At 43.4% G+C, this 25,706-nt stretch overlaps 1 protein-coding gene and 1 long non-coding RNA gene across 5 annotated transcripts in view; both read right to left on the minus strand.

Moving 5' to 3' along the window:
* LOC105490248 (spermatogenesis associated 13) overlaps window positions 1-25,706 on the minus strand; it is a 326,039-nt gene that overhangs the window by 93,592 nt on the left and 206,741 nt on the right. The window lies entirely within an intron of this gene.
* LOC139359154 (uncharacterized) lies at window positions 704-25,697 on the minus strand. The gene is made up of 4 exons (XR_011614956.1): window positions 24,118-25,697; window positions 11,539-23,806; window positions 3,782-6,805; window positions 704-2,320 (listed from the first exon to the last, which is right to left on the minus strand). It is a non-coding gene; the product is annotated as an uncharacterized lncRNA (long non-coding RNA).

Genomic DNA, 25,706 nt, shown 5'->3' on the forward strand with positions numbered 1-25,706 from the left:
GCATCTCATCAAATTGTTTTTACCAAAATGGATTATAATGATAGCTTTATAGAGCTGCCTTCAAACAAGAGTGTGCACTCTCTGAGGGTAAGAATGGTGTGCTTTGCACACCTAGATTATTTAACTTCAACGTGAAATCACATCAGTTATCCTGTCTTGTCTAATCCATACCAAGGTAAGAAGTCGTTACAAGCCACTATGTTTTTATAGAGTGAAGAAGTTGAAATTTTCTAACACTCAGAACTTAATTTCCAGGATTTAGATTTCATAAAACACATGCAAAAAATTGGGGTTTCTAATTGGGACAATACGCTTTTTAAAAGACCAGGGACTTAGTATTTTGTTCATGAGCTGAACAACGTGATTGTTGTGTGCTGCTAAGAGTGAAACTGAGTATCATGGAAAAAAAGGCTTTTCCTGGAATTTCTGAGTAACATAGCAAGTTGCATTATTTAGAACTAATACTTTGACCTCTATTAACTAACAAGGGTTGCAATTCAATTAGTGGTTTTGTAGCAAGTCTTATAAATTGTGGGAACTCTGTCAGAGATATGAAAGAAACAGAACTAAGAATTTCAGATGGGAATATTGTGAAATCCACTGTCTACAAGCTGGATTCTAGGGTGTATGAACTTTAGAATGGAATTTTTTTTTGTTTTTAGTGATAATGAGAATTCTCCCCCAAAACAACAAAAAACAAACAAACTTTTGACTGGTAATTTTAAAGTAAAAACTTAAATTTGAAATTCAGGAATATAGAACAGATTAAATGCACAAACAAGTCGAAAGGTTTTATAATATACTCATCATGTACATCAGGAGTGGCCAATATTCTGGCTTTCCTGGGCCACACTGGAAGAAGAATTGTCTTGGCCACACATAAAACACACTAACACAACTGCTGATGAGCCAAAAAAAAAAAAAAAAAAATCGCAAAAGAAAATCTCACAATGTTTTAACAAAGTTTATGAATTTGTGTTGGGCCACATTCAAAGCTTCCCCGGGCCACATGCAGCCTGTGGCCCACTGGTTAGAGCAGCTTGATTTACATAACAAACTGACACTGAAAGAAAACACATTGAAATCGAAAATGCCGAAGGGGTGAGCGCAGACCCTTAAATCACAGCTGCACAGAATGTGGCCCTGGGGAACATCTGACCCCTATTCACGACAGTGAGGATGCTACGGCACAGTGAGGCTGAGGAGCTTACGACCATTGCTGTAGTGACAGCACAGCAGGGTGGAAATCGGAGGGTCCACCCCAGCACTGCTACCTCCAGGCCAGAACCTGGGGGTCAGGCTAGACCCTCTTCCTTCCCTGCAGATTACAACAGGTCTAAGCGACTCTACTGCATGCCCACCCGCCCTCTGTCAGCGTGGTGGCCGGTGCCTCATTCCTAGACTGCATTACCTTCCATCTGGATGACTGTGGTCTGGCTCACTGCCCACCCATCCTTCACTCTGCTGCCAGAGTCCTTTCCACACTGCAGATGGGCTGTGTCACTGAACCCAGGGTCACTGGCTGCCTGTGGACTTTGAGAGATGTCGAATGTCCCATGCCCAATACGGGACGCCTTTCCCTCTAGCAGGGCTGAGCTATTTGTCATGATCCCCACACCATCATGACTTTGCGAGTTTCCTTGTCTGCTCTCAGGCTGTTTCTCCAGCCATTGTTGTCTCTCTGTGTTTTGGGAACCACAATTCCCAGGTTCCTGACAAATGGCTTCTGTCCAGGTTTGGCAGCGGGCAGTGGTGGTGGGAGGTGACTCAAGGGCTGGGAAAGGGAGTTGCCACAGTATTTCGTGGGCATGTGCAGCAGCTGTGGTGACTCTGTGGCTCCAGCCCTGCTGGGAAGCTCCTCCTTCCCAGGTCCGAGGTCCTGCGGGCGGGCGGCACCAGCTCCCAGCTCCAGCAACACGCCCTCTTGTTTACCACTCCAGCCCAGGGGCTGGTAGCAACTTCCTGCTATTGCACTGTCTTGTCTTTTGTTTTTCAGCTGTATAAAAATAGCCCCTGTATTAGATTCTTTGTTTGAAATACCTGGAGACACTTCTCTAGCGTTTCCCACACTGACCTGTCATTCTGCTTTCCTCGTCTGGCTTCTACACTAACCTCTCCGAGGAGCATGAAAAGTTCTCTAAATGCAGAAGCCGTGTCTTATTTCACTGTGTTCTCAGCATGTGTCTGTTGAATGACTGAAGGGGCTGCTGGCTTTGCACGTCTCAGGTCTGACACCCCAACATCTGGGCCAGATGGTTCTTTGTTGTGGAAGCTGACCTGTGTTTTGTAGGAGGTCTAGCAGCAACTGTGGCCACTGATGCTATTAGGAAGAAGAATTGTAATAAAAAGAGAAGAGTGCTGAAAACCGTGAATGTGCTACCAATGAGTTTCAGAATAGTTTTTCTGAAACTACTGGAAAGCAATTTTAAGAGATTCAATCTTGCTATGTTGCCCGGGGTGGCCTCAAATTCTTAGACTCAAGTGATCCTCTCACCTCATCCTCCAAGTAGCTGGGATAACAGGTACATACCATGGCCAGTTAAAACCACTGAAATTTATCATTTCCTTTTCTTTCCTTTTTTTTTCTTTTTCTTGTTTTTTGGTTTTGTTTTGAGACAGAGTCTCGCTCTGTCATCCAGGCTGGAGTACAGTGGCACAACTTCAGCACACTGCAACCTCGCCCCCAGGCTGAAGTGATCCTCCCACCTCAGCCTCCCAGGTAGCTGAGATTGCAGGCATGTGCCACTACACCCCACTAATTTTTGTACCTTTAGTAGAGACGGGGTTTCACCATGTTGGCCAGGTTGGTCTCAAACTCCTGATCTCAAATGGTCCTCCCACCTTGGCCTCCCAAAGTGTTGGGATTATAGGCATGAGCCACCATGCCCAGCCATAATTTACAACATTTGTAAAGAGAAAGCATTCAAGGTTCTAAGTTCAGAGATGAAGTTATTCCCCAGGCCTAATGCCAGACACTGTCCTTCCTCTTCCCAGCCCCAATATACACACCTTAGTAAAGGAAAGAAGCCCTCTTACCCTTGGATCTGGTACCCTCAGGATCTCTGTGTGTAAGGAGTAGGTAAGATGCTTCAAAAGAAAATCTGTAGCTCTGGCGTCACTTAAGTATTCAATCATTGAAGTTCAATGTTCAATTGAAAGTATATGCAGAAATGTAACTGGAATAAGCATATCTTTGGGAAAGGTGTCAATTTCATAAAAGCGTGTGATTGTCTTGGCTTGCCTTATGGGGGTTACTGGGCTAAACTACATTCCTGTGGGTGAGAATGGTGTTTCCCCAGTAGGGATGTATGTTTGCTTTGTCAATCCTCTGGGGTGACGGGGTGTAGAAAACGAGGATTTGCAAAGGCAGGTCTTAGACTACAAAGGCAAATCTTCCTTCTGTGTCTAAAGTTGCAGGTCGGGCTGGTGTCGTGAGAGATGAAAGGGCAGGTAGGTCTGAGCCTGTGCGAAAGATGCTGGCATCCTCCACAATGCCCCTCCCTGTGTCCCCAACCTCTGCACCGTGACAGCCTCCGAGTTCCTCTTCCTCCAATCTCACGGCAACTTTGGAAGGCTCCAGGGGAGCTGTTGCCGGCCACAGCCCTCAGCCCTGAAGACGGCCCTGCGTCTTGCGTTCCTGCAGCCATGGCCTGTCCAGCACCTTTCTGGTGGTAAACAAGATTGCAGCAGTAACCACCGAGTTCCCGGTTAGGACTACCTCATGCCTGCAACCCATGCCAAAACTGATGTCACCCCGAGACTGCACCTCCCCCACGTTTACCATTCAGAGCAGTGAAAGTTTTCCAGATGGATGGCCCCAGTCCTGAAGGCGTTGTGAAGGTCACTGGAGCAAAAACAGTGTCTCTGCTTGGCAGAGGCAGACCGGCCCGAATCTGGAGCTGCGTGTCACTGGGTTCCCAGGCTAACACACCCAACAGTGCAGTCAGCACAGAATACCCCTAAAGGGAATGATGCAGCTTTTATATCCACGGCTTAATCAGACATACTTAATAACTGTGTGTAACAGCATATACGTGTGTTGTATTTTATTTTTGCTGCATTTATTTTAATGCTCATTTTTTTTGTTTTTGCATAAAATGTGTTTCCAGGCAGAGCCCCAATTTATAGCTTTGCATTCTGAGGAAATGAGATTAATTTTTAACTCAGTTTCCACCCAGGAGCCTGTCAGGTCTTCATGGAGGGGATGTCCCCACAGACCATTCTGCCACCGCTGAGGACAGAGGCCCAGAAAAGGCCCTTTCTCTGTGCCATGCAATCAAGTATCTCATCCTCTCAAATCAGTTTGACACATTAAAGCAGTTGCTGAAATGCCTTCTGCTTCTAATTTAAACTGTCTTCTAATTGAACTGACATTTGGATATTGTTTCCTTGCAGGCCCTCCCTGCCTCTTGGCACACATCTCCTCAGTTAGGACATGCACGACAGTCATGTGATACGATGCCACCAATGAACCAAGCCAGAGGTGATCAGCTACTATTCCTGAACAGGGATCCCTGGAGCACACACCCCATCTCTCAGAGGCGATCTGTGAGACTTTGTTAGAGGTGGAGGTTCTCATTGCCAGCGCGTCCTCTCGAACACAACCAACACACAGAATTCAGGAATACTCTGCTGTAATATCCCACAGACATGGCTCCTTTGACACAGAGCTTAATAATGTTTCAAATATGTCAGATGCTCAGTGGGGACTGAAATGACAGCAAGGACTATATTCTGATTGTTGCGAGAAGTTCAAAACCAGCTGAGTTTAGCTGCTAGGAAAACGAAAGAATCGCTAATACTTAAACATGTTGAATCTCAAAAAGGAAAGTGGAGATGTAAGGTGAGACAAAGGTTACCGTTACAAGGCAGAAGCAAATGGGAGGTGGAGTCCCCAGGCAACTAAGGAGGGGAACGGATGTGCTGCTGAGAGCACAGATGCAGAGAACCCAGTGACAACCGGACAACACTAGGGAGCATGTCCCTCTGAGCAAGACTGAGGGACAGGTGAAGGGGAGGAAGGGGAGGAAGGGCAGCAGCTGAGGCTAAGAATTTTGGGTCAGGGTTCTTTGCTTTGAATTGCTTTGTTATGTGACCTGGGCTAGTCACACAACATCCCTGAACTCAGCTTTCTCCATGGGATCCTGAAACTTCTTTTAGAGCAGTTTCTTTTACTTTTAGAGAAGCAAATGCATTGTAAAGAGAATATTGTCATCAAAATATTAATTATTCTCATGGCACGACACCTTTCTTGGTAACGTGTAAGGTTGATAGTTACAGGTCATTGCTAATAGGAAATGGTACTCTGGGTCAAAACGTCTAGATCCAAAGAAGTGAAGTACTCTGTTGGAAAGTCAGTGGATTTCAGTTTATCGTACATGCATCTGGCCTCAGGCAAAAGTGCCCGTGGAGGTGCAGAAGATGCACTGCACGTGCAAGTGGCTGCTTTGGGGCTGATCTGCTCTGTGATTCTCAGACGGAGGCACTGCCTACTCCCTGCCGTCATCCTGCCAGCTCAAAGGTCAAGGCCAGAGGGAAGTCATGTTCCACCAGGCTCAGTCAGAGACCGGCCAAGGTCACCTGAATGCGGATCTGGAGAAGGTGATCGCTTTTCCCAAACGATGCCTCTGAAACCAAACATATATAAAATGCCATTATTTCACGTAAAAATTAGCTCTATCTTTTCTCCATGAGTATGGATAATACATGCCTTCAGACTCTTCAACCCAAGATAATAAATACCGGAATGTAAAATGTTCTCCAAAATGCTGAACAAGTGGTATTCTAAATGTCAATTTTTGAGTCACTTGTTCAGACTTGTAGACACATTTTTTCCTGTAAGATTCTCGTGTCATCTTCCCCATCCCACTTAATTTATAATGTAAATAAATTGTTAAAAATATCAATGGGATGGCTATATTAAAGTTGTTCATCAGTAATATACTAAAGTAAATGAAGTCACACTTCTACGGAAAGATGAACCTCATCTGTGACTTAGAAGCTTGAATGACAGCAGAATGAGAAAAAGGACAGAGAGAAGGGTGTTGTCCTCTTTCTAGGATAAGAAAGATCCTGGCCGGGCACGGTGGCTCACATCTCTAATCCCAGTACTTTGGGAGGCCGAGGCGGGTGGATTACAAGGTTGGGAGTTTGAGACCAGCCTGGCCGATATGGTGAAACCCTGTCTCTACTAAAAATACAAGAATTAGCCGGGTGTGGTGGTACGTGCCCGTAGTCCCAGCTACTCATGAGGCTGAGGCAGAAGAATCGCTTGAACCCAGGAGGTGGAGGTTGCAGTGAGTCAAGATTGTGCCACTGCGCTCCAGCCTGGGTTTCAGAGCCGGACTCCATCTCAAAACAAAAGCAAACAAAAAAAGACCCTTTGCAGTGTTCTAAAGTGGGTGCTGTGTCTCTGGCATCCTGTGACTCTTCTCGCTATGATCATCGTCTCTGAGCTGCTCTCACCCTCTCATCCCCACAATGTGCCTTAATACAAGCAGTCACTTCGGCCTCCTGATCATCTTCCTCCGACTTCTCCGTGCAGGAGTCTGTCCTTGGTGCTGTGGAGATGGACTGACCCAAGCAGACCAGCATGTAGGTGTCGTCACTGTAACTCCCTCTGCTGCGACGTGCTATTGTACCTAAGATCAGGCCTGCTCCACGGTCAGCTCCTCTAGACCACCGGTCACACCTATCCTCTGCCACGTGGTGAGCTGGTTTTGTGGGATTGTTGTTTGTTGTGGTTTCTCCCAATGGCAGCACCTTCAGGGCTCAAGGACACAAGTGGCTCAGCAAGAGGTCTTACCTATAAGTACACAAGATTTGGGAGGCTGAGCCTGCCCATCCGTCAAACAAAGCCAGCCTTTCTTTTTTTCAGTATCTGGCAACGTGGCTGAGCAGGCATGTGTTTCAGCGTGACCCACTTAACTGTGTTTAAACTTAATTTAAAAATCAATCCTGGCTTCACTCTTTCCCTCTCCTCCCCTCCCCACAAATGCTGTCAAAATCTGCTAGTTTGTATCTTTTCCAATTAGAATGTCAGAACTTTGATGATATGGCAATCAGCTCTCAGAACTTTGATGATATGGCAATCAGCTCTCTGAAGTCCCAATAGTTCCTCTTAGGCCAAGTATCCTGATGCAACAGAGTCAGGTGGTTCGACAATAACCAATGCCTGTTGCCCCTGGGGTGGTTACATAAGCACTTCAGGGCCACATGAAGCAAGGAACACACGCAAAGCTACCTAAGACTGTCATCATTTGAGTGAACGCAGATTAGAAAGGAACACTGATGTCCTCCATTTAAATGAGGTACCTGTGGTTTGTTTCCTTCGACTTCTTTTTTTTTTCTTGAGACAGGGTCTCACTCTGTCACCCACGTTGGAGTGCAGCCTGGTGCAGGCTGGAGTGGCCCAATCACAGTTCACTGCAGCCTTGAACTCCTGGCCTCAAGCAATCCTCCCTTCTTGGCCTCCCAAAGTACTGGGACTACAGGCAAGAGCTACCACACCTGGCCTCTTTCATCTCTGAACAAGAAAGAACTTCCTATGTGACTTGATTCACTCATTCATTCAGCAAATATTTCCTTGGTCCCTCGTGTCTGAGAGCAACTGGGGTAGACACACCAGGAGGGGAATGGTGAACAGCTGATGTGGTTCAGTCATCAGAGAGCTCCAGCCACGTGGGGAGCACTGGTGGTGTTATGAAGCCTGCAACGGCCTCCTTCAGCCGACACATGGATGCTCTAATGCCGGAGAAAGGAGGGATGTTGGGGTGCAGGGAGCTTGAGACAGAGACCCTGGAGGACGGCGAGCAGGGACAGGGTGGGGGAGCCTAGGCCTTTGTAAGCCACGTTAAGGACTGGGGTTTACTCTAAAGGTCATGGGAGCCGGCAGCAGAAGCCATCACCGTCGGTGCCACCGGACGAGATAATCCTGGCTGTGGGCTGGGGAGAGGTGATGGGGAGAGAGTCAACATGGCCTGCTGACCAACTGGACAATGTGGAAAGAGGGGAGAGACGGGTGATTCCCACCATCAGGCTGGGTCCAACGGAGATGCACCTTACTAAGCAACAGAGGCCTGGAGAGGAGCAGGAGGGGAGCCAAGGAGTTCCATTTTAAATGTACTGACTGAAGAAAACTGCAGACCAATATCCCTGGTGCACACAGATGTAAAAAATCCTCAACAAAATCAAGGCTAAAAATCATAGGATTATATCAATAGATACAGAAAAAGCCTTTGACAAAATTCAACATTCTTTCATTATAAAAATTCTCAACAAATATGGCATACTGGAATGTTCTTCAACATAGTAAGACCATATATGACAAGCCCACAGCTAATATCATACCAAAAAGTGCAAACCTGAAAGCTTTTCCTCTAGCATCAGAAATAAGACAAGGATGTCCACTCTCACCACTTACATTCAACGTAATCCTGGCAATGGGCAAGAGAAAGAAAGGCAGGCAACCAAATCAGAAAGGAAGAAGTTAAATATTTTGTTTGAAAATGATGTGATCTACTATACAGAAAACCCTAAAGACTACCATAAAACTGTTAGAACTAATAAACAAATTCAGTAAAATTGCAGGATAAATATCAACATGGAAAAATCAGTTGAATTTATTTTTTTCAATTGCATTTCTAGACACTAACAACGTACTATCCGAAAAGAAATCAAGAAAACAATCCAATCTGCAAAAGCATCAAAAAGAATAAAATACTTAGGAATAACTGTAATCAAGGAGGTGAAAGATCTGTACACTGAAACCAATAAAACATTGATGAAAGAAACTGAAGAAGACACAGATAAAATGGAAAGATATCCTATAAACATGAATTAGGAGAATATCATTAAAATGTCCATACTGCTGAGAGTGATCTACAGATTCAATGCCATGCCTATCGAAATTCCAATGAAATACAAAAAACAAACAAACAAAAACCACTAAAATTCATATAGAAACATAAAAGATTCCAAGTGGACAAAGCAATCTTGAAAAAGAATAAAGCTGGAGGCATCACACTACCTCACTTCAAACTATATTACAAACTTATGGTAATCAAAACCACATATTACTGGTTTAAAAACAGACACACAGACCAACAGAATAGAATATGAAGTCCAGAAATAAACCCATGCATACATGGTCAACTTATCTTCAACAAAGGCACCAAGAATGGGGAAAGGATAGTCTCTTAATAAATAGTACTGGAAAAACGGAATATCCACACGCAAAATAATAAAATGGGACTCTTACTCCAAAAATCAACTCAGAATGAATTAAACACTTAAACGTAAGACCTGGAACCATAAAAACCACACAACAAAACATGAGAAAAGCTCCTTGACACTGGTCTTGGTGATAAGTTTTTGGATATAACACAAAAAACATAGGCAACAAAAGCAAAAATAAACACATGAGACTATCAATAGGTAAAAGGTTTTTCATAGCAAAAGAAACAACAAAATAAGGTAACCCATGGAATGGAGAAAACACGTGCAAGTCATATAACCAATAAAGGACTCCTAGTATCCATAATATACGAGGATCTCAACCAACTCATTAGCAAAAACTAACAAAACCCTCAATAAACAAATTACTCAATCACAAAATGTACAAAGGATCTGAACAGACATTTTTTCAAAGAAGACATACAAATGGCCAAGAGGTATATGAAAAAGTGCTCAACATCAAAATCCTCAGGGAAATGCAAATCAAACTCACAGCAAGCGACCACCTCACACCTGTTACGATGGTGATCATCAAAAACCCAGAGGTAACAAGTGGTGGCAAGGATGTGCAAGAAAGGAGACCCTCATACACTATTGGCAGGAACGTAAACTAGTACAGCCACTGTGGAAAACGGCATGGAGGCGCCTCGAAAAACTCAATAGAGACCTACCATATGATACAGCGATCGCAATACTGGGTATATATCCGAAAGAATAAAATCAACCCCTCGAAAAGCCGCCTACACTCCCATGTTCACGGCAGCACTATTCACAGTAGCTAAGATACGGAACTGACCTAGGTGTCCCTGAATGGATGAATGGATAAAGAAAATGGTGTATACATAAAACAGAGTACTATTCAGCCATGAAAAGGATGTCCCGCCATTTGCAGCAACGTGGATAAACCTGGAGGATATTACGCTGAGTGACATGAGCTGGGCACAGAGACACAAATGCCCCACAACCTCACTTACACGTGGAACTGAAGGCAGAGACTCAGAACAGCGCTGTTGTTCTCACCTCCTGCCAGGCAGCCTCTTTTTACTTCATCAAAGAGCCTTGGCAAGGGCTGTCTTTTCATCTCTAATTCCCCTACCCCATACTTTTTAAGTGCAGCAATCTAGTTTCAACAAAAACGCTGACCTTTTAAAATTAAAAATGAAATCAAGTTAAAGTCTTACATCTCTGTCCAAGACAACGAAAAGCCTAACTGAGGTTTAATAGAGAAACAGGGATGGCACTTTTAAAATATCTATTCTAGATACCACTGTGATCACATCTGTCTTTCAAATTTCTAAAATCGGCTTGTTGCTGAGTACAGCTCTTGTGCACCTAAGCCAGAGGCTTGTGATGTCTGTCTCTGCACCCACTAGAATGACCCCTGCATCAGTGCTGAGAGCTCATCCACAGTGGCAGGGACCAGGAAGCCACAGCTGACCCTGGCATGCTCCCATGGAGATTAGCATCTTGTCCAGAAGAAAACAAAAACAGAGCAATCTCTATTTTCTAAGAACTTTGTGTTTTCCACCCAGTGCTGGTAACATTCAGATTATAAAGGAAAACACTAATATCCGATCTTCAGGTGTGAACACAGTATCCACCTCTTGAGACCCTCACCTGACTTCAAATTAAACCAAGTGCAGTAATTGCTGAAGAAGCTGAAGCTTTTCTGGACTTTCTTCTTGTTTCTCTCCACACTTAGCAATATCCCTTTCCAGCCAGCTGATTAAAACTACTTAATAAATGGAACTGTCAGGGATTTCTTTTGGCCTATGAGCTCCCTAAAAATCTTGAGAAACTAGGGTCCATGAACTGAGACTGTCTGAGAACCCTCTGGACAGGAGGGTGACACCTATCTGCAACTAAAGATCAGTCTGGAAGTCCGCCACCCCCACCGGTCTTCCTGATCTGCATGAGGAACCGATCCACTGGAGAAAAGCCAATGCGAGCTGTCATCCTCATGGGAAGGGAAAATCACTCTTGGAGAACTCAGACTCCATCTATATTCACTTGCTGGAGTGCTAGGAGCACTGGGGATTATGAATTACACTGTTTCACTTTAATATTCCTTAGGCACAATCTATATTCTGTATTTTATTCCACACTGGTGCAATTTGGAATTGGAACCACTTTGCATCTAATTAACAGGAATATGGAACACAGGTTATTATCAGCCTACATGGCAACAAAGTCCTCAATTACAGGGAACTCCTGGAAGAAAGCTGCTCACCCCCAGTTCCCTCACTATTCTGGGAGGCCACCAGGTCCTTTATTCTGAACACGTTCAGTAACTCTGAGCCTCACCTGACACTAATTACCTTCCTCCAGCCTGCTGACAAAAGAATTTCAGTCTCAGATTTTTTGAGCCAATTTTGAGAAGAACAAGGCTTGTCCCTTCGCTGCTGAAAGCTTTCAGCTGCTCCCATCAGGCAGTGCTGCTCCAACTTCCTTAAATTACTCCTAATTACATATGGGGTGGAGAAAGAGAGAGAACGTTTATACGCCAGATATTCTCAACACAACCATCCTCTATTATCACACCCATTTCACAGATGGAAGAATCTGAGGTCAGGTCCTAAGATAACACCACAGAAAGTGACAGAGCCACCACCTGCACCAGGTGGTCTGGCCACAGCATCGGTGTTCCTAATCCACTGCGACTGCCTCCCTGACGGCTCAGGATAGCCAGTCTGCATCTTGGGCGATGTGCACAGGTAGCAGGTTACTAAACGCTGAACATTTCTTTACAGTTGCATAGTTTATCTTTACAAGTCACAAAAATACTGCATTCTTTTCCTAAGATTTGTCTTGATAAAAAAACTACACATGCCACCTCACATCTATTTAGGAGCCTGTTACCTTAAAAAACAAACAAACAAACAAACAAAAACAAAACAGAAAATAACAAGTGCTGGTGGGGATGTGGAGAAACTGGAACCCGGGCGTACTGCTGGTGGAAATTGGAAATAGTGCAGCCGCTGTGGAAACCAGTATGGTGATTCCCCAAAAACTCAGACACAGAACTATTATATGCTCTAGCAATTCCACTTCTGGGCATATACCCAAAAGAACTGAAATTGGGGACTGGAAAAGATTTTATTTTCTTTCCAATTTTTAAGTTCAGGGGCACATGTGCAGGATTGTACAGGTTTGTTACCAAGGTAAACGTATACCACAGTGGTTTGCTGCACAGATCACCCTATCACCTAGGTATTAAGCCCAGCATCCATTAGCTGTTCTTTCTAATGCTCTCCCTCCTGGCATCCCCAACCCTCAGACAGACCCCAGCGTGTGTTGTTCCCCACCCCGTGTCCATGTGTTCTCATCACTCGGCTCCCACTTACAAGTGAGAACATGCTGTATTTGGTTTTCTGTTTCTGCATTAGTTTGCTGAGGATAATGGCTTCTAACCCCATCCATATAACTGCAAAGGACATGATCTTGCTCCTTTTATGGCTGCATAGCATTCCATGGTGTATACGTACCACTTTTACCACTTTTCTTTATCTAGTCTATTACTGATGGGCATTTAGGTTGGTTCCATGTCTTTGCTATTGTGAATAGTGCTGCAAAGAACATACACATGCATGTTATCTTTTTTTTCTTTTTTATTGAGATAGAGTTTCACTCTTGTTGCCCAGGCTGGAGTGCAATAGCGCAATCTCGGCTCACTGCAACCTCCACCCCCCGGGTTCAAGCAATTCTCCTGCCTCAGCCTCCTGAGTAGTTGGGATTACAGGCGCATGCCAACACGTCTGGCTAATTTTTGTATTTTTAATAGAGACAGGGTTTTACCACGCTGGCCAGGCTGGTCTTGAACTCCTGACCTCAGGTGATCCACCCACCTCGGCCTCCTGAAGTGCTAGGATTACAGGCATAAGCCACCGTGCCTGACCCACATGTATCTTTATAACAGAATGATTTATATTCCTTTGGGAATATACCCAGTAATGGGATTGTTGGATCAAGTTTCTGGTTCTAGATTGCTGAGGAATCACCACACTGTTTTCCGTTATGGCTGAACTAATTTATACTCCCACCAACAATGGAAAAGCATTCCTTTTCCTTTACAACCTGGCCAGCATCTGTTGTGTTTTGACTTTTTGGTAACAGTCATTCTGACTGGTGTGAGATGGTATCTCATTCTGGTTTTGATTTGCATTTCTCTGATGATCAGTGATGTTGAGCTTTTTATCATGTTTCTGGCCACATGTATGTCTTGAGAAGTGTCTGTTCATGTGCTTTCCCCACTTTTTAATCGGGTTGCTTTTTTCTTGTAAATTTAAGTTCCTTGTAGGTGTTGGATGTTAGACCTTTGTCAGATGGATAGATTGCAAACATTTTCTCTCATTCTGTAGGTTGTCTGTTCACTCTGTTGGTTTCTTTTGCTGTGCAGAGCTCTTTAGTGTAATTAGACCCCATTTGTCAATTTTTGCTTTTGTTGTGACTGCTTTTGGCATCTTCACCATGAAGTCTTTGCTCGTTCCTTTGCCCTGAATGGTACTGCCTAGATTTCCTTCTAGGGTTGTTAAGGTTTGGGGTTTTACATTTAAGTCTTTAATCTCTCTTGAGTTGATTTTCATATATGGTGTAAGGAAGGGTTCCAGTTTCAACTTTCTGCTAGCCCGTTCTCTGAGCACTATTTATTAAATAGGGTATCCTTTTCCCATTGCTTGTTTTTGGTCAGGTTTGCCAAAGATCAGATAGTTGTAGGTGTGTGGTCTTATTTCTGGGTTTTCTATTCTGTTCCATTGATCTATTTGTCTGTTCCCGTTCCAGTACCATGTCATTTTGGTTACTGTAGCCCTGCAGTATAGTTTGAAGTTGGGTAAAGTGATGCCTCCAGCTTTGTTATTTTTGCTTAGAATTGTCTTCGCTCTTCAGGCTCTTTTCTGGTTCCACATCAATTTTAAAATAGTTTTTTTCTAACTTTGTGAAGAATGTCAATGGTAATTTAATCAGAATAGCACTGAATCTATAAACTGCTTTGAGCAGTATGGCCATTTTTACGATATCGATTCTTCCTATCCATAAGCATGGAGTGTTTTTCCATTTGCGTCTCTGATTTCTTTGAGCAGTGGTTTGTAATTCTCCCTGAAGAGGTCCTTCACTTCTCCTGCTAGCTGTATTCCTAGGTATTTTATCCTTTTGGCAGCAATTGTACATGGAAATTCTTTCATGGCTTGGCTTTCTGCTTGCCCACTGTTTGTACATAAGAATGCCAGCAATTTTGCATACTTGTTTTGTATTCTGAGAATTTGCTGAAGTTGTTTATCAGCTGAAAGAGCTCTGGGGCCGAGACTATGGGGTTTTCAAGATACAGAATCATGTCATCTGTAAACAGGGATAGTTTGACTTCCTCTCTTCCTATTTGGATGTCGTTTATTTCTTTCTCTTGCCTGACTGCTTTGGCCAGGACTTCTAAAACTACGTGGAATGGGAGTGGTGAGAGAGGGCATTCTTGTCTTGTGCCGGTTTTCAAGGGGAATCCTTCTGGCTTTTGCCCATTTGGTATGATATTGGCTGTGGGTTTGTCATACATGGCTTTTATTATTTTGAGGAATGCAGAACAGATATTTATATACTAATGTTCACAGCAGCATTACTTACAACAGCCAACAGGCAGAAACAACCCAACTGTCCACTGATGGATAAATGGATAAAGAAAATGTGTGGCCGGGCGCGGTGGCTCAAGCCTGTAATCCCAGCACTTTGGGAGGCCGAGATGGGCAGATCATGAGGTCAGGAGATGGAGACCATCCTGGCTAACACGGTGAAACCCCGTCTCTACTAAAAAATACAAAAAACTAGCCGGGTGAGGTGGCGGGCGCCTGTAGTCCCAGCTACTCGGGAGGCTGAGGCAGGAGAATGGCGTGAACCCGGGAGGCGGAGCTTGTAGTGAGCCGAGATCCGGCCACTGCACTCCAGCCTGGGCGACAGAGCGAGACTCTGTCTCAAAAACAAAAAACAAAAAACAAACAAAAAAAAGAAAATGTGGTATATACATATAATAGAATATTATTTATAAAAAGAGAAATTCTGACTCATGCTACAGCATGGACAAATCTGGAAGACATTATGCTAAGTGAAATACGACAGTCACAAAAGAGCAAATAACATATGATTCCAATTATTTGAAGTACCTAGAGTAGTCAAATTTGTAGAGAAAGAAAGTAGAACAGTAATTTCCAGGGACTGGGAAGAGGAGGAGAAATGGGAGCTGTTGCTTAATGAGTATGCAGATTCAGTTTGGGAGATGGAACAGTTCTCGAGATGAATGGTAGTAATAGTTGCACAATCAAGTTAATATCATGAACTTAACACAATTGATTGTGTTAAGTTGAATTTTATGCCTAAAAACGGTTAAAGTAGTGGTCAATGTTATGTTATACATATTTTACTAAAATAAAAAAAAGCTCTGTCTGCAAACAAAAACAATGCTTTCAACAATTTACCAGTTAAATTAAGCAATTCCAAAATATATTTGATTCAGGAAGATTCACAATTTTCCTACAGTTTTCTGAACACACTGTTTCTTTAGATTTTTCATCTGCAAAATGAAAAATGTGGATAACAGTAACAGAGACTCTGGGGGACTACAGTGAGAATTAAATGGTATTATTCCTGTGACTGTGTCTAACACATAACAGGCATTCGGGTTAGCCTCTGGCTGTTAGTACATATAATGTGAACCTGCTATGAGCTTCAGTTCAGGAACTCTCTCTCTCAGGGAGCGAAATTCCCCCTGTGGCTTCCTGACACTTACAATTACTATATTAAACCACGCAGTTATGCAGGAATTCATCTAACACATACCACATTGCATTATGTTTTTGCATGACTGGTACACCCTCACTAGACCAAAAACTCCTTAAAGACGTGACCTTACTCACCCAGACCCACAGCATATACATACAGCACAGTGTCTGGCACCTAATGGCAGCTCAATAAGTATCTGTTGACACAGTCAGAGCTTCTTTGTAAACCTTAGGTTTGGATGTCTGCAAAGTAAATTTATTCTTCTGTGGGAGAGACTACAAAAATTCTTCTCATCAACTGTCTGTACTTTATAATATAAAAAGGTGTCTTTTCAGCTTTTTCTCCCAAATACCTACCAAGAAAAAAAAGAAACAAGTCTGAGAATTGAAGAACCCACGAAATTGAAGCCCCAGAAATTACCCTATCCTGATTCTTGCCTGCAGGAATCCACCATTAAATGACTGCAAGGCACTGCATTGCTGTGTCCACCTAGAGGTAACAGAGGGAGACTTACATGTCACATCCAATCCTCAACAGCAATGTTTACAGAAACAATGCAAACAGCCACAGAAGTGCTGTCCCCTTTCTTGATTTGACATCTGACTAGCCAGTCACAAAAACAGACTTTACAAAATGTAGCTAGTGCCTTCGAGGCTTTCTTAGGGGCTCAGACGCAGGAAGATCAAGTTTAGGAAAAAGATATTTAAAAAGTTGAGCGTTATATCATCAGTATTTCTTCCCCTTTCTGTTAAGTGATTACCCTGACACTAATTTACATCCTCTATAGAATGGTTCTTTACAATTTTTTTACAAAGAGAGCACTGGGGAAGACACGACTTCAACTTCAGAAAGCTTAACAGCAAAAATCCCATCATTTCACACGGAGGGGAACAACACGCACTGGGGCCTGCGGTGGGGGGAGGGGAGGAAGGGGATCAGGAGGAATAGCTAACGGATGCTGGGCTTTATACCTAGGTGATGGGATGATCTGTGCAGCCAACCACCACGGCACACGTTTACCTACGGAACAAACCTGCACATCCTATGCAGGTTCCCCGGCACTTAAAATAAAAGTCGAGGGAAAAGAAATCCCACCATAATTCCAGGAATTACATACCGTTTCCTAAGTGAGGGTTTTCCTGTTTCCTTGTCAACTTCTCCACTCCTAAACTGGACAAGCAAGGGGAACGCCTCTGCGTGACACCATTTTTATTTCCCAGACTAAGCAGTGTTCGTGGCATAATTCTAGGCTCCTGGGAGTGTTTCACGACCTTTGCTTAATGGAAATTTCTTATCTCAGATAATAAATGCTAAGAGATGAAGAACAAAAGAGAAAAACTGTCTAAGAAGACAGTTCTCACTTTCCTCCATCTGTATTTTGCAAGATTCCCTCCTCCCACTCCCTTAAGGCTTCACACCTCCATTTTCATTTTCATCCCAAATCTACAAACACACACACACAAAAAAGTCATAGGAACATTCTAATATTGTACCTTAAAGTACAAGTGAAGCTAAAAAAAAAAAAAAAAAAAAAAAAAAAGAGAGAGAGAAAGCAAGCAAGCAAACGGTCTCTGAGGCCAGCACTGGCATCCAACCTGGAGAAAGCGCCCAAACACACACTCGTTCCAGGCGAGGCTCAGGAGCGAGCCGTTCCCTGCAGAATCAACTGTCCTTTACGACCGTGGGCACCACATTTACTGCTGCTGGGCCACCTACTCGGTGTGGCTATGCAGCTCTGCAAACAAAAGAGGGTTCTGGTGCTCAGAGGCAAGAAGAGCAAACTCTTCTACAGTTCAGGACTCTTACCATCCTTTTGCACTTAAATCCTGGGATAAAAAGTACACTCACAACACACAACAAGGTAATATATCCTTACCTATTATCTTTTAAAAGACAAGGATAAACTTAGATGTATCAACGAATATAGGAGTCAAATACGTCAGAGTCACTTATTTATTTATTTATTTATTTTTTTTTTTGAGACAGAGTCTTGCTCTGTCCCCCAGGCCGGAGTGCAGTGCACAATTTTGGCTCACTGCAACCTCTGCCTCCAAGGTTCCAGCGATTCTCCTGCCTCAGCCTCCCAAGTAGCTGGGATTAGGCACCCACCACCACGCCCAGCTAATTTTTGTATTTTTAGTACAGATGTAGTTTCACCATGCTGGTCAGGCTGGTCTCGAACTCCTGACCTCGTGATCCTCCCGCCTTGGCCTCCCAAAGTGCTGTGATTACAGGCGGGGGCCACCCCCCCGCTCAGCCTAGAGTCACTTATTTTAACTGTATAAAAATAAATACTGATGCAACACGGGTAAAGCTCAAAAACGCTGTGCAAAGTGAGAGAAGTCAGGTACAAAGGCTGCAACCTGTATGATTCTATGGACATGCTGAGATGTCCAGAAAGGCAAGTCCATAGACACAGAAAGTAGCTAGTGGTTGCCAGGGCTGGGGAAGGAAACGGGCAGTGACTAGAAATGGCCACAAAGCTTTCTGGAGGATCACGAACGTGTTCTGAAGTTAGGTTGTAGAGGTTTGTACAACTCTGTACATTTACTAACATATCATTGAATTGTAGAATTAATGCGAGTGAATTTTATGGTATGTAAATTATATCTTCATTAAGCTGTTAAAATAAAAAACATATTAATCATAATTGCCTAGTGAATAGTCTAACAAACATTATGAAGAGGATTTAGACGACAGGTCATATAATTCAAGGTAAAGCATCTATTCCAGCATTCAGGTGATGAATTTCAGTCAAAATAGCCACAATACAAATTAAGCATACCTAATCCAAAAAAAATCCAAATCTAAAATGCTCCAAAATCTGAAGCCTTTTGGATGCCGCCACGATGCGCCACAGAAATGCTCATTGGAGCATTTCGGATTTCAGATTCTCAGATCAGGGATGCTCAGGCGGCTAGTATAAGACGACTATTCCAAAATCTGAAACAGTTCTGGTCCCAAGTGTTTCGGATAAGGAATACTCAATCTGTGTAATATTTCCCAAATCCACACCTCAGAAAACTCTGTAACACCCTGCACAACTTTTCTAACCTCACCACCAATAGGTCAGAAAAGGTCCTCTTCTCTCTTGATGATTCTCCTAACACCATCTTTTTCTTTTCAGGGACTTTAAAAGAAAGCTGATGATTCTTACTATTTACCTGGGTGGATGTCAGCTTTTCTCCCTGGCAAAACCCTAAATTTTATAGGGGAGGAAATTCATTTTTCTTGGACTCATTATTGATCGGTGCCACAGAGAGAGAGGCTTTGCAGCAAACCCATCAGGGGCTCCCTGAAAAAATAAGCTCTGGATATACCCTGGCTGTGATGCAAAGGGGACATCACGCCGTCACAACCAGCGAGTTATCCATGCAGACTCCCCTGGGTCAGATTCAGACTGTAACTCCTGACTTCCAGAGCTCCCGGGGCCCTGACAGATGATGTCTGGTGAGGGTTACTCCAAAAGTCTGATCTCTGTTGTTACTATCGTTCCAAGCTGGTTTTACCACGCAACAGGGACACAAGCATATGTATGTCTGTCTACCTCCTGGCCCTTCGGTTCTGTCTCCCTTTTTCTACGAGACAGCGTCTCGCTGTTTCCCAGGTTGCAATGCATGCAGCGGCATAATCACAGCTCATTGCAGCCACAACCTCCCAGGCTCAGGCAATCCTCCTGGCTCAGCCTCCCAAATAGCTGGGACTTCAGGCACGCCACCACGCTTGGCAGGTCCTTCCTTTCTACTCCTACCTACAATAGTGGTGACAGGTTGAGGTTACTCTCATAAACTGAGGGATGGGTGTCCTGGATTCCATTACTAAACCCTGCGGAAAACCTTCCCGCCTCCTCTCAGCCTGACTCAGCCCACAGGTGGCTCCTTCGCCTTAGCTGTGTCTTTTTGCTGCTCCCGATTTTGTTTCACGCTGAGATAATCAATGCCCATCCTCATGCTCTCCTCCATTCATTCCTCTCATGTGATGCCTCTTCCCCTGGCCCAGCCACCCTCCTCCTCCTGCTCTCGGTGGACCATTTATGCCTGTCTTCAAACTCTCGCTTGTCTTCGTTCTCCGGCTCCTCCCAGCCAGCCTACTTCACAGATGGGACTTCTGAAAGCTAGACGTGATAAAATACTTTCGCTCAATGTCTCTGTTTACGAATGGTGGCGTGAGACACAAAAATAAACAGCTGAAATGCTGATGCAGCTTTATTCACAATATCCCAAACCTAGAAGCACCGAGACATGTTTCAATGGGTGAGTGGATGGACAAGCAGTGGCCCATATAGACAGTGGGACATTATTCAGGTTTATCAAGAAATGAGCTACTAAGCCAGAAAAAGACATGGAGGAAAACTGAAATGCATCCTGTGAATGTAAGAAGCTGAGCTGAGGAGGCTGCATACTGCATGATTCCAACTAGATGACATTCCAGAAGAGGCAAAACTACAGAGACTAAAAAGATCAGTGGTTGCCAAAGGCTGGGGGATGAGGGGGAGGCGGGGAGAAGAGAAGTGAACAGGTGAAGCACAGGGGATTTTAACACATACAGTATTTGTACACCACCATAATGGTAAATGCATTGCATTATGTATTTGTCCAAACCACAGAATGTACATCAAGAGTGAACTCTAGGCCAGGCGTGGTGGCTCACACCTGTAATCTCAGCATTCTGGGAGGCCGAGGTGGGCGAATCACGAGGTCAAGAGATCAAGACCATCCTGGCCAACATGGTGAAACCCTGTCTCTACTAAAAATACAAAAATTAGCTGGGCATGGTGGCGGCACCTGTAATCCCAGTTACTCAGGAGGTTGAGGCAGGAGAATTGCTTGAACCTGGGAGGCGGAGGTTGCAGTGAGTCGAGATTGCACCACTGTACTTCCAGCCTGGTGACAGAGTGAGACACTGTTTCCAAAAAAAGAGTGAATTCTAATGTCAACCATAGACTTTAGTTAATAGTAATATCAATACTGACGTATCAATTGTAACAAATATATCTCACTAATGCAAAATGTTAACAATAAAAGAAACAGTGAACAGGGGAGGGGGTAGTTTTTCTATAAACCTAAAAGTGCTCTAAAAAATAGACTACTATCCTAAAAAACAAACAGCTGATGATGAGTGCCATAATCAGGCCAACAAGAGTTTTGTACACATGACAGGGGGTCACAGCTCATCTATAAATGCTTGGAAACCCGTGCCTGGTGCTAATAAGTATGTTAACCTCACTAAGGCAAGGGAACAAATAATACCATTACAACATCCAGATTCAAAAATATCTCCAGTCAAAACCCAAACTCTGTGTGTGTGTGTGTCACTTTGACTAGCTGAATTTAAAATTTACATGAGAGCGCAAAGCCCTTAGAATAGCTGCAATATTCCCGGGAGAGGAAAAAAAAAAAAAAAAAAAAAGAACAAGGAGGTAGTAAGACACGTTCCGTCAATATCAAGAGTCTCAATTTTAAAGCAAGATTAAAGTTGTGACTAGGACATGAAATTGTGTATTTTCATTGTGGGAGTGAGTGGGGTTTTTTGGTTTGTTTTAAACTTGATGTGACTGTGACTACGAGATTTTTATGACCCACAAATGACCAAGAATCAGGAGGGCTGCTTGACTTTTCACCTCGGACAGAAGAGAAACTAATCACACAAGCAATTTAAGGGGATCGCTGAGAGCAAAAAATATCAAGTGGCTTTATATTCCCATCTCATATGCTATGCTATTCTACTAAACAGCTACATAAGGAAAAATATTGTTTAGGAATATTTTATGTGTTGAAAACCAATAAAGAAGAGGTAAGGGGTGATAATCCCCAAAGTCAGAATGATGTCACCTCTTGGGTGGGAGATTGCGGGCTGAGAACAAGGTAGGACATTCGATGAAAATTGTGGCACTTCCTATTTCAGGTTGGGTAGTGCACATACGTGGTGTTTACTTGTCTTTGTCCTTATACGCTGTATTCTTTGTATGAATTAAGTATTTAATAAAACAGCTAAGATATACAATGGTTAGAAGGCTAGGTTAGAAAACACTACCCTATGAAACACAGAATAGGGCTATCCAGGTGTGCCAATCACTAAGCATCAGATAGGCCCATGTTCAAATTCTTCTGCACCACTCCGCAGTGCCACATCCCTGAGCAAATTACCTAACTACTCCGGGCTCAGTTCCCACCTCTAAACGAAGGCAGAATAACAATAGTATTCATCAAACTGTAGTCAGGTTAAATAAGAAAGTGCGTGTTAAAGAGGGTTATACGAGTCTGGCAAAGAGAATAATAGCTCTCATTTGCTGATCACTGACCAACCAAGAGCCATGGGAAGGGACCTTCCAGGCATGATCACATTTAACCATCTCAATGTCAGACCGTAATAAAAGAGATAGGATTGGAACCCAGGTGGTTCCAGGTGGAACCCGATTCCAGTGCTGAACTCTTAACTACCATGCAAGTCTATCTCTCTGGTAAGACATATATTATTATTAATGATACTGTTTATTATTATAATAAATATTCACAGCTAAGGTTTTAAAAAATTGGATTACAATTACTTATATATGGCTTAGTGGGAATACTTGACAAACAAAAGCAATTTATTTGAATAAGAACCCAAAAATGTGGTGACCTGGATGGCCAATGTGATCTGACACTGCTATGTACCTATTGAAAATCCCAATACATTGCTGGTCTAGGCAAACAACAGAAGTAGAGCTTAGAACACAAGAGGCAAGTTTTTCCCAACCTTCTCCTTAACCTGCATATTGACCAATTAAAGTAGTATGTTCAGTTCTAAGGAACACATATTTAAAGAAACACAGACAAACCACAGATAAATTTACACAATTATCTGCCATCCATATTATTCCACAAATCAGTAGAAAGATTCTGAGACACTCAGCTTCGAAACGACAACTTTAAGAGAAGACATCATACTGCTTTTCCTGTGGAAGAAGGATCACAGGGTTACTCAGATGCACACTTTCGGGTAGAATCAGTACGTAGAATGAGATTGTTCTTCATTCTGTGACAGAATTCCCTAGCAATCAAAGCTGCTTACAGAGAACAGGCCATCTAGCAAGATTCAGTCTTCCCAGCTACCCACCTTGCAAAGACCTCAGGGGCTAGAAGACATGGATTACAGTTGGCATAGGTGCTGGCTTCCAAACCTCTGAGATTTCCTTCAACTTTAAGATTTTATGGTTCTGGTTGGCTGATAGGGTGGCTCAGGCCTGTAATGCCAGAACTTTGGAAGGCCAAGATGGGCAGATCGCTTGAGCTCAGGAGTTCGAGAGCAGCCTGAGCAACATGATAAAATCCTGTCTCTGTAAAAAATACAAAAATTAGCTGGGTGTGGTGGTGTGTGCCTGAAAAGAGAAAAGAGATTGCACCACTCCACTCCAGACTGGGTGACAGAGTAAGACCCTGTCTTAAAAAAAAAAAAAAAACTCTAAGAATATGTAATATATATTCTAAAAATACAATCCTTTAATCAACAGCAGAAAAGATCCCACATCACCCCTGAGGAAGAGGTCCCGGTCTGAAATGCGCTCTGGTTATTATCTGACACCTGCTGCTGGTGGTACTCAGATCTAACTTTGTTGACCTGCAGAATCTTTAGTTTCCACATCCTCATGGCAACATGTGGGGTAGCCCTCACAGTACAACCCAGACTTGGCAGAAAAAACAAGGACAAAGAAAAAGAGACTACCAAGCAAAACTCACCTCCTTGCTTGAACATCATCCAGTTTTAAATTACAATAAATATTTATCTAGAAACTGATGTAAACTGTCACAAGAATGAAGATTAATAATCACACCTCTGGGCCGGGCGCGGTGGCTCAAGCCTGTAATCCCAGCACTTTGGGAGGCCGAGACGGGCGGATCACGAGGTCAGGAGATCGAAACCATCCTGGCTAACACGGTGAAACCCCGTCTCTACTAAAAAATACAAAAACTAGCCGGGCGAGGTGGCGGCCGCCTGTAGTCCCAACTACTCGGGAGGCTGAGGCAGGAGAATGGCGTGAACCCGGGAGGTGGAGCTTGCAGTGAACTGAGATCCGGCCATTGCACTCCAGCCTGGGCAGCAGAGCGAGACTCCGTCTCAAAAAAAAAAAAAAAAAAATCACACCTCTATAGTAATCAAGCCAAACTCAACGCCTCTGTGGAAGATTCCTATGGATTTTACTAGCTTGGTCTGAAGGATTTAATGGCAAAGGGTTTCAGAGACCTCCAGACTCTTTTTCGCCTTTCTAGAACATCCAGCAAAACACATGTGTACCTGAAACAGGCTTGCTGCTTTATTAATAAAGCGACTTCCCATGATTCTGTTTGTACAGGAGTGGGCAGGAGGCTGGGAGGACCTGACATTTAGTCCAGTGAGTTTAGAAAGAAAACAAGGTGGCTGGGCACGGTGGCTCATGCCCATAATCCCAGCACTTTGGGAAGCTGAGGGGGCCGGATCATGAGGTCAGGCGTTCAAGATCAGGCTGGCCAACACAGTGAAACCCCGTCTCTACTAAAAATATAAAAATTAGCTGGGCGTGGTGGCAGGCGCCTGTAATCCCAGCTACTTGGGAGGCTGAGGCAAGAGAATTGCTTGAACCCAGGAGGTGGAGGTTGCAGTGGGCTGAGATGACGCCACTGCACTCCGGCCTGGGCAACAGAACTAGACTCTGTCTCAAACAAACAAAAAAAAAATGAGTTAACAGGAGGAAAAGTGGGAAAGTGAGGAGTTGGAAGAACAACAGGTCTGTTTTTAAGAAGCAATGCGTGTTTCCTGGGGGATTTCATCCCAGGAAAAAAATCAGGCTCCAGGAAACCCCATGCCCACTGAGAGAGCCAGGGAACACAATGGAAGGCTCAGGCATCCTAGTAATTTCTGGTGGTATTAATGGCCCCTCACTAATCCTTATACGTATTTTTTAAAATTAGCCAGAACATGGAAACAAGGCAAAGGATGGCACCTGTACTTTCAATATCACACCAAAGCCAGTCTAACTGATTTCATTCTCTAGGACGTACTTTATTTTGACCTGCTATTTACTATTAATTAGAGGTAAGTCATAGGTTGATCTTCAGATTTCTTTTTTTCCCATTAGAGATACCAATTATTTCTACCTTTCAGAAAGAGTAACTGTAAAAGTTATAGTTTTACTGCCCTATAGCACATTAACCAGTTTTGTCTAATTTAGCAAACATCTCAGCACGCCTTTCCTGACAGACTAAGCCAGTGGCAACATCCTTTTGGTTCCCTCACTGAAGAGCTAAATAAATTTCTGACACATATTCACAATATACTTACGAGAGAGTTACGTTTTAACATTTGAAGTTGTACTTTCATACTATTATTCTGTAGTTAATCACTACTGCACTGTTTACTCTTTCCATCTTTACAATTTCTTCCTACTGAGTCTACCTTGTGTCAAAATTTTTATCTCACTATTATTTTACACTTGACTATTTCATCAGATAAATATTATAGCTACTGTAGCAGTTATGGAGGACTTGGAGAGTAAATTAAAGATACATGTCTTCCTCTAAAGATGGGTCTTTTCTCAAGACTGAAACATAATAAAAACTGGAATAGTAAAATCATGCCTATCTCAGGTGCCCTCTGGTTGTTACTGGGCCACCCGCTGTTGCTGGTAACTTTTACAACAAAGTTAAAATTTCTAAAGAACTAAGTTCTGCTTTTCCAGTATATGTGATCACTACTCA

This window comes from Macaca nemestrina, chromosome 16, assembly GCF_043159975.1.
Source record: "Macaca nemestrina isolate mMacNem1 chromosome 16, mMacNem.hap1, whole genome shotgun sequence".
In the NCBI taxonomy this organism is placed as follows: Eukaryota; Metazoa; Chordata; class Mammalia; order Primates; family Cercopithecidae; genus Macaca; species Macaca nemestrina.